Source organism: Atractosteus spatula, unplaced genomic scaffold (assembly GCF_055471065.1).
Source record: "Atractosteus spatula isolate fAtrSpa1 unplaced genomic scaffold, fAtrSpa1.hap1 Scaffold_118, whole genome shotgun sequence".
Classification (NCBI taxonomy): Eukaryota; Metazoa; Chordata; class Actinopteri; order Semionotiformes; family Lepisosteidae; genus Atractosteus; species Atractosteus spatula.
The window spans coordinates 106,430-115,065 of record NW_028296673.1 but is presented as its reverse complement, the minus strand read 5'-3'; the positions used below and the strand labels follow the sequence as shown (position 1 = coordinate 115,065).

Here is an 8,636-nt window from a genome sequence, read left to right as displayed (position 1 = left end):
CAGTGGAGCACTTTTAGCAACAGGCTGCTCCAGCTACGGTGTTCAAGGGAACGTTTCCGCAGGTCTTTCCTCCCGGCGGCGGTCAGGGTGTATAACGCTGCCCTAGGCTAGGACTGTTAGCCCTTCATTTGCTCCTCTATGGACAGCATGTTTACTCCATTGTACTTTTTGGACAATCAGTCTGTATAAACCTATGCACATTTTGCACATATTTTATTGTTTTTACAGTGACTATGATCAGCACATTTTGCACACACCTACTGTATGTACTTATTTATTTATTTTTATTTATTTTGTTGTCTTTTGTTTTATAACTATTCTGATGTCTGTTTTGCTTGTCTTGGGCTGGACTGCTGTAACACATCAATTTCCCTACGGGGTTTAATAAAGTATTGTCTATCTATCTAAGCTCAACTCCATACTGTTCTTTGTCCTGACAGTCCAGATCCAGAGGACATTCAGACAATCAGTGCTGCTACATGAATAATATCAGACAGAACAGCCTGAACTCAGGTCACATCTCCCCCTTTTCTCCTTCCTCCCAGCCTCTTAGAAACACAGTAGAGCTCCCAATTCTCCATTCTGTGAACTGGGCTCAGGGGTCACTGATCTGGCAGCTGTTGGCTCTGTTCCAGGTCAGAAGCAAGAAGCTTCTATTAACCCTTTCCAGGACCTCCAGCCCTTCTGTATTACTTTCTTTACTGTATGTCAGCCTCCAAACATGTTTCTAAGTGTTTTATAATGCAAGTGAGTGTGGAATGATCTTAGTATTTATTTTATAAACACCAGTATTGACACTCTGATCATCATATTGATTATTAGTAGCTGATGGTCCAATGGTTGTGACTACTATAGTGACCAGTTGACCAGTCTGTAGCTCTGAGCAGTGGGACTCAGATCACACAGAAGACCTGTCTGTGTGTGATCCACACCAGCCCTGGGATTCAGCTGCTCTCACAAGTGTCTCACAGACAGTCTTATGAATTTACAATTAGATGAAGTCTTGTAACAGTTATACAGTTAATTTAAATAATCAGACTACCTATGGAACTGAGAACTGGGTGGAAATAAAACCAGGATACACATTTTAACCTCTTGGATCAGGAATCTGATCCTCCTGGCTTCAATACTCTGAAGATTCGTGTAAAACCGTTAAAAGTGCTTATTTCAGGGACTCGTGCTCGTTCTCTACTCCTCCACACAGAACTCCACACTGAAGTATTTAAAAAGCAAGAAATACTATCACTATGCAATCTAATGCAATTGAGCTCCTACAAATGTAGCAGTCTGATGAAATGATATACAGAATTAGGTGACAATATCGGAAGATGAACACAAAATTGAAATGCACAAGATTCATTTTCAGCAGCAAAAATGCACTCGATTATATTTTACAAGAAAGAAACCTTACATTCACCCACTACATTAGCAGAGAACAGTAGGACAGATAGTTAGTGTCACTGGACACTGCATCACAGAGGCCGATCTCTTCTCCTTCATTATGCTTACTTACACACTCATGATGAACTGTCCTCCAGCGATAGTCAGCTGGCATCACTGTCTCAGACATGACGTTCATGTACATAATATACCTTAATTGTACCTGGCACTGCATTATAATAATTTGATCAAAACAACTGATGAACTAATAATAATCAAATTTTTCTTTCCTTCTTTTAGTGGAAAAAGACTTTGTCCAATAAAGATGCACCAGGCACGCGGACACAGAGAAATACATTGAAAATTCTTCAGTAACTGCAGGAGACACGTGCCTGTATGTTTCAAACGTTACTGACAATTGTTCTGCTTTCAATAATCACCAAACCACAAACAAATATTATAATCAGTTACTGCAAGAGAGAACAAAATGATTATTTTAACAATTATTATTATAATTTTAACTTAAGAATACTTCCTGTCTATTTACAGTATATTTTACATTAGTGTTTCCTTCCTTGAAAAAACAAATCTTGCTGGTAAGAATGGTAAGAGCTTTGCTTTGAAGCTGCAACAACCTTGGTTTGAATCAGTGTTACTGTAGGACAGGAGTAGACTGAAGAGTCCCCTTGTGCTGTTTGCTTATATATTGGATTATATAAATGCAGAAATCGAAGCCTATCTAATTTTCCTTTCTGCTAAAGACATTTATGTGTTTGGGAAGCATTTTCCTGTCCTTTATGTTCTTGCTAAGCAGTTTCTACATTTTCCTCCTATTGTGATTGTCAGTGAGTACAAGTAGACTGGAACAGTGCAAGACAGGGAAAAAAACCCTAGCTATTGGGAGTGATATTTGAACCCCCACCTCCACTTAGAGACCAGGGCACATAAGCAACATGGAAAGACAAGACTCAGCCATCCTGACGAGTACTAGAAAGCACTGTGCTGAATGCACCCATTGTGTCCAATTTTCTGAAGCTTTAGGACAACTGACACCCGGATGAACACGTGGCGTTTAGCATGACAGTCTTGAAGGCAGGCAATGATTTGTTCCAATAAATATTTTATTGTGTACTTGTTCAAAAAACACAGTCTGTGCGTCCCTAAGTCAGTTTTTCAGGGCATCGAATGATACTTCTAACCTATACTAACAGCTCACCTGATCTGTTTGTGATCACACCATGGAGTGGGGGCTGTACCAAACACACGTTCCTTTTTACACTGAGACGATCATTTATAAATTGGGTGTGAAGAGAGACAAACATTGTCAATTCAAAAGCAGTGCAGATTATGGTAGGACAACAGAAGGATTATGAAGTTATTTTCTTCTTATTATAGAGATTCGTACAGTGCAAGACATTTAAAGACTTAGATAAAGGAACGTCATGATAAGTGAAACGAGCACGGACAGGGTTTGAAACTCCGACTTTCTGTTTACGAGACAAAAGCCTTAACATTTGGCTACCTTGCCTGCAATGCCACCTCCTTCCAATCAAGGCTAACACGTTTTTAAAATAAAATGAAATAAATATTTCGGTACAAATTGCAATGAGAAGAGGAACAGAACAAATATGATTATTACTTTTCAAATTAATTCTATTGAAACTGATTCAATTACATGGGGGCAACAACAACAAAACTGTGATTCTTAACAAGGAGATATTTGGCAGCAGTGGGATTCCAACTCATGCCCTCAAAGGGGCTGGAGCTTTCATCCAGCTCCTTAGACCACTTGGCAAATTACTCTGTACAGTGGCATTTGTAGTCTGACCTTATGGTGTTACAGTATGTAGAAGCAACCCCACCTCCTTTTTCTGAGATGCTTCCTCTTACTTGGTGAAATATTTTCTTCTTTGGTCCTTTGAAAATAGTTCCTTTGTGAAGCAGGCTTCAGACGGTGCTTATAGTGCCCTTGAAGTGATTTTATTTTTACAGGAAGACGCATTCCTAAATGTATCTCTCCTGTTTTAAAAAAGTTTTTTATACAACGCACGAATAGTATTCTACAACGGCGTATTTTATACAACGCACAAATAGTATTCTAATTGCAGACTGCAGATCTGTGCAGCAATCTTACTCGATTTGACTGTAATTCTGAAATACCTTAGCAAACATATTCAGGTTTCCTTGAACCTTTAATAAAAAAGCTACATCGTTTCCAATCTCTGATGTCACTGTAAACTCGGACGTGATACTCCGCAGATGTGCAGTGTGCCTTTCCTCTTGTTGCATTCAAGAGTACTCACTGCATGACCTCCTCACTGCGTGCCCTGTACTCTACAGTGATTTCATTTAGATCAGTGGTTCTCAAACTTTTTGGACCAAATACCACCCCTAATCCAACCAAAGCATCCAAGTACCACCTACAAGTCATCATCTCATAGGAACCCCAGAAATTCTCAATGACCAACATGAGCGTGTGTGTGCGCACACAATCACACACACACACATATAATAAATATTATAATAATAAACTTTATTTGATATAGCGCCTTTAAAGGTGGCTTCTCAAAGTGTTTTACAGGAAAAAAAAACATTAACAACAACTAATAAAAAAGCACCATTTCAGTGAGAGGGGTGAGCCTGTTTAGTTGAGCAAAGCAGAGGTGAATTAATTTTTCGAGCCTTGATACAATTTTTCGAGTCTAACAGATATTAAATCGTCAGGCATTTTCTTGACGGCAAAGGTCTCGCGGTGGATGTTGTAATGCGTACATTATTTTCTGGAGCAACCTCTCTAATTCGTGCAACTACACCGTTATGTCGGCTTGTCATTGCTCTAGCACCGTCTGTACAAACTCAGACGCATTTTATCCAGTCGAGGCCATTCTGTTCGATAAATTTATTCAGAAGCTGAAATATGTGCTCTCCTGTAGTTCCTGTTGGTAGCGGTTTACAGAACAGAAAGTCTTCATGGGACGTACCCTCAAACTCGTATCTAACGTAAACGAGCAAATTGACCAAATCGACTACAGACTCATCTAATTGCAGTGAAAAAAATCTGCTCATCTTAACGCGCTCTATCAGTGTACGTTTGATATAATCCTTCATTTCAATAATTCTATGAATGACTGTGTCTTTCACGGGGAGGGGGGCAGCAGGTCGAGCTGTTTAGCAGCTTTTTCTCCACACTTAATACGTGTCAGCTCTTTTGCCAACGGTAAATAAGGTTCTTCAAAATAGTGTAGCTTACCTGCTTTAGCAATCTGCAAGCTTGCATTTTTCCGCGTTTCCGTTTTTATTTCCGTATTTATTTAAAGTTTTTATTTCATGCGCATGGGAGCAAAACACAGAGACGCTCGGTGTATTTTTCTCAAATTAGAACAGTTATTAAATATTTTTCTGGTATCACGCTTTCGTGTGCTCACAAGATTACCTGCGTTCGTAGCACGTATTTCTATGCATTCCTGTGTTTACAACGTTGGCATTGTTCCAAAATCACACACATTCTCCTTTCTCCCTATTTGCTGGAGATACAGTAGCTTTTTTTAAATACAATTGGTCACTTGCATCCGTAGCACGCATTCCTATAGAGTGGTATAGAATTACAGAGTATCTCTTGTGTCCACTGAAGTATTAGCACGCAATGTATCGTAGTACATAGGCTGCGTATTCGACACGTATTAAAATACAAAATATGAAAACCCGTCCCGATTTTTCAGCGCACACAACACAGTTCCAGGGTCATTTGGCGTACCACCAGGCGGCACGCCACGTACCACTGCCGGTACGCGTACCACAGTTTGAGAACCACTGATTTAGATTATCTACTTGGAGTAGAGTGACAAGATCACCTTGAACAATTTCGGTTTGTGAAAGGAAACACTAGAGAAAATACAAGTGATGAACATTTAAAATAACCACAGTACAGCTAGAAAAGTGAAAGATAAAAGACGATTTATAATGACATTCACAATAGATTTAAGAAAAGCACGACTTGAATCCTGGACCCTCAGATTAAAAGTCTGATGCTCTACCAACTGAGCTATCCGAGCTCTAGAAGAAAAGACACTCTCAGGGTCCTCACAAGTCACATGTCTCTTCTTGTGCCAAAGCGCAGTCATACCTGACCCATCTGGAATGACCACTGACAGACTTTATCCAGAAGCGACAGCACCATCATTCCCAGTAGAATGAGAGAGAAATACAGCATGACATGGAGAGTCAAGGGTCTCCCACAATCCATCTTTCCTCACATGACTGATTTTTTCACTAACATTTTGACCTTTTCACAGTCCGATTTTTTCACATTTAATAAGATCTTTTAAACAACAACATTTAAGAAAAAAAAATGGAACATTTCTTTGAACAATAATTAAAAAAAAATCTTTCCATGCCTTGGTTGTATAAGTGTGCACACCCTTTATAAAGGAAGTTGTAACTATGCTGAAATTTAACCAGTCACATTCCAGATCATGTACAAAGGTTATTTGCCTTTGCCAGACATCAATTGTATTGATTCTGATTAGTCCTAATTTATATCAGCTGATCTCATATAACCAACTGATCTGGGAGAACAAACGTTCAAACTGCACGGCGGAACTTGAAGAGAAATCCATTCACCAAAGAATGTTGTTACAAATTATCCGCCGAGCTGTTTTATGTATCCAGCCACCTCTTTCCTTCCTAGTTTGCAGTGAGCACAATTCTTTCAGTTTCTTCTCTTGTATTTTCCTTGCTATTTTACTGTCCCTTTCCCCCAAGTGGAGATGGATCTGCAACCGAAACCCAGTTTTCGCCCTGTGTTTCTGCAGCTCAAGTCTGTATGAGGAGAAGGAGTTACACAGCTCCAGTTGTGCAATCGGTCAGCGTGCGGTACTTCTACAGCAGAGTCATGCCGAGGGTTTGAGTTCGAACCTCACCTGAAGCAGTGTAGCCTGTGTCTTAAGCTACCGAAAGCAACTGACGAGCTTAGGTGCTTTTAGGTATTTGCTGGAGATTTGGTCTAAATAAACAAGTAAAGGTTTATTCCAAAGAAGGCTCCACAGCCAAAACATTATGTTTTCTTCTCATTTCAGCATGGAATAAACCTTTCCTCATTCCTTTGCAGCCCATGCATGCTGACACAGCTACTTACTTAAGTTACCATCAGCTGTGGACCTCCAACTGACCTGAGTGATATCTACTTAGATGAGAGGAGCACGATGGAGTACCGAAAACTTGAAAAAGCTCTCGCAGTTAGATTCTGTGTTTTTGTTGTTTCCCAGATATGTTTTTAATGTTCTTTTTCTTTATTTTTTGAAGTTGTTTCATTTGTTTGTTTGTTTTTATAGTTGTTAGTCCTCTACAGGGATTTACCTAGGTTCCCTGAAGACTTCTCGTTTTGTGGTTGTTGTGTTTTCGTGTTACAATTTTTTTTTTCTATTGATAGGACCCCCCGCATTACTGTGGGACTAGTTAACTTTAGTTCTTACATTCTACCTGAAATTGCCTCAATAACTACAACTCTTTTTTCTATATTTAACTACAGTTGCTTTCCAGACACCGCAACTATTCACGATGAATCTTATGAATACGTCTTTATGAATAATAGTATTATTTATTAATAATTAACTTTAATGTATATTTTTATTAGTAGCTGTATTACAGGTAATGCATGTACAGCCTTTAATATGCGATAGTGAATTTGCAGGTATCTTGGGGAGGGAAGAGAACTGAAATTTAGGAAATACATATTTAAAGGGGGTGCAAGTCACCTCTGTCACATCTGGGTGTTAACTGAATAGATTTGTGGCATTATTTATTGTGTTTTAACTCTATACTTGTGTTTCTCAGGAGACGGCAGAAATATTGGGGATTTGTGGCTACAGAAAATAGTTTGAACTTTACAGGCAAATGTAAGGTTATGTTTAAGAAAAAAAAAACTTATTTTCAACTTTTTCAACGTGATTATTTAAGACAGTTGTTCGGAACAGTATGTCTTCTCATATCTGTGGCTGTGGTCCTACAATAACGGTGATGAAACAGACGTTATGTGCGGAAAGAACTGGAGATGGAACAGGAGACTCACCCAGTCTATAGTAAGGTTGTGTAGGACCGCACACACTAGGAAGAGTGTTGAGTAGCGGGTGTAAAACCTTCACGAGCCAGACAGGAATCGAACCTGCAATCTTCTGATCCGAAGTCAGACGCGTTATCCATTGCGCCACTGGCCCCACTATCATCTTACTCAACTGCACTACAGTGAGCTCAGAGCCGCTACTAGTAATACATTGTCCAGATCCGCATTTTCTCAATTAGATTCACGTGTTTTTTACGTGTGTCTAATTACTACGTCTTTCATTTTGTCTGGTTTTATAAAAATGTCTCTTGAAAACAGACAAAGGGTTTATGTGTCTCCCTGAAATTCACACACGAAGGAAGTCACACGAGGAAGGAAAGATATCGCGTTTAAAGAGAATCCAGAGTGGAGACGCCGGCGAATGAAAACGAAGCTTCATATAGTACGAGCGCACTACCACTGAACTAAACTCCTGATAGTGAACTTTTTCCGCAGGTTAATTGTGTTAGGAAATGTGAACAGTCAACAGAGCGCATTTTAAAGGCCAAAGCAAGACAATTAGATGTGAAGAGAATTCTGCTTCTCTGTTTACTGAGCTTTCGGTGAACGTCAAAGTGAAAGACAAATTCGCTATTTTCACTTTTTAATTAAGGAACAAGAAAACACCATCCTTCGAGCCGGATTCAAAACAGCTACATAACAATCGTCCGCTGCTTTTTTAAACAGTTTTACGCTCTAGCAACTGAGCTATCGAAAGGTCGACTCCAACCGCACACGTTTTGTCATACGCGTAGCCCAATGTAGTGTAGAGTTCCTGTTTATATAAATCGCAGTTCGACATCAAAATACTCACTAACAGTCTCGTTTAGTAGAAGAAATGGACCAGGATTCTACTGTATAATCTTCCAGAGGTCTTACAAAACGTTTGGAGGGACATCAGTGCAGGTGGAAATTGACTCTTTTTCTAGTGGGATCAGTACCATATAAAACCTTTCTTTTGGATTGAGAAGAGGATCATGGTGACACTCAAAACATCCCTGTCTTTGCTTCTTACGAGGACTTTTGAGCTGCAAACATCGGTTCAAAACAAAACTCTGCTACTGCAGTTGCTTCTTGGAGAGTTTCTTCAAATCTTTCAACTGAACGTCTTGGGATATTGACGATGATATAATACAGATTGTGGTTTTCTTTTGATCGA

The 8,636-nt window shown here is 39.4% G+C and overlaps 1 non-coding gene across 1 annotated transcript; it reads right to left on the bottom strand.

Annotated features, from left to right (window-relative positions):
* Window positions 1-7,519: 7,519 nt before the first annotated feature.
* Window positions 7,520-7,592, bottom strand: trnar-ucg (transfer RNA arginine (anticodon UCG)). The gene has a single exon. It is a non-coding gene; the product is annotated as a tRNA-Arg (tRNA).
* Between the last annotated feature and the right edge of the window lie 1,044 nt (window positions 7,593-8,636).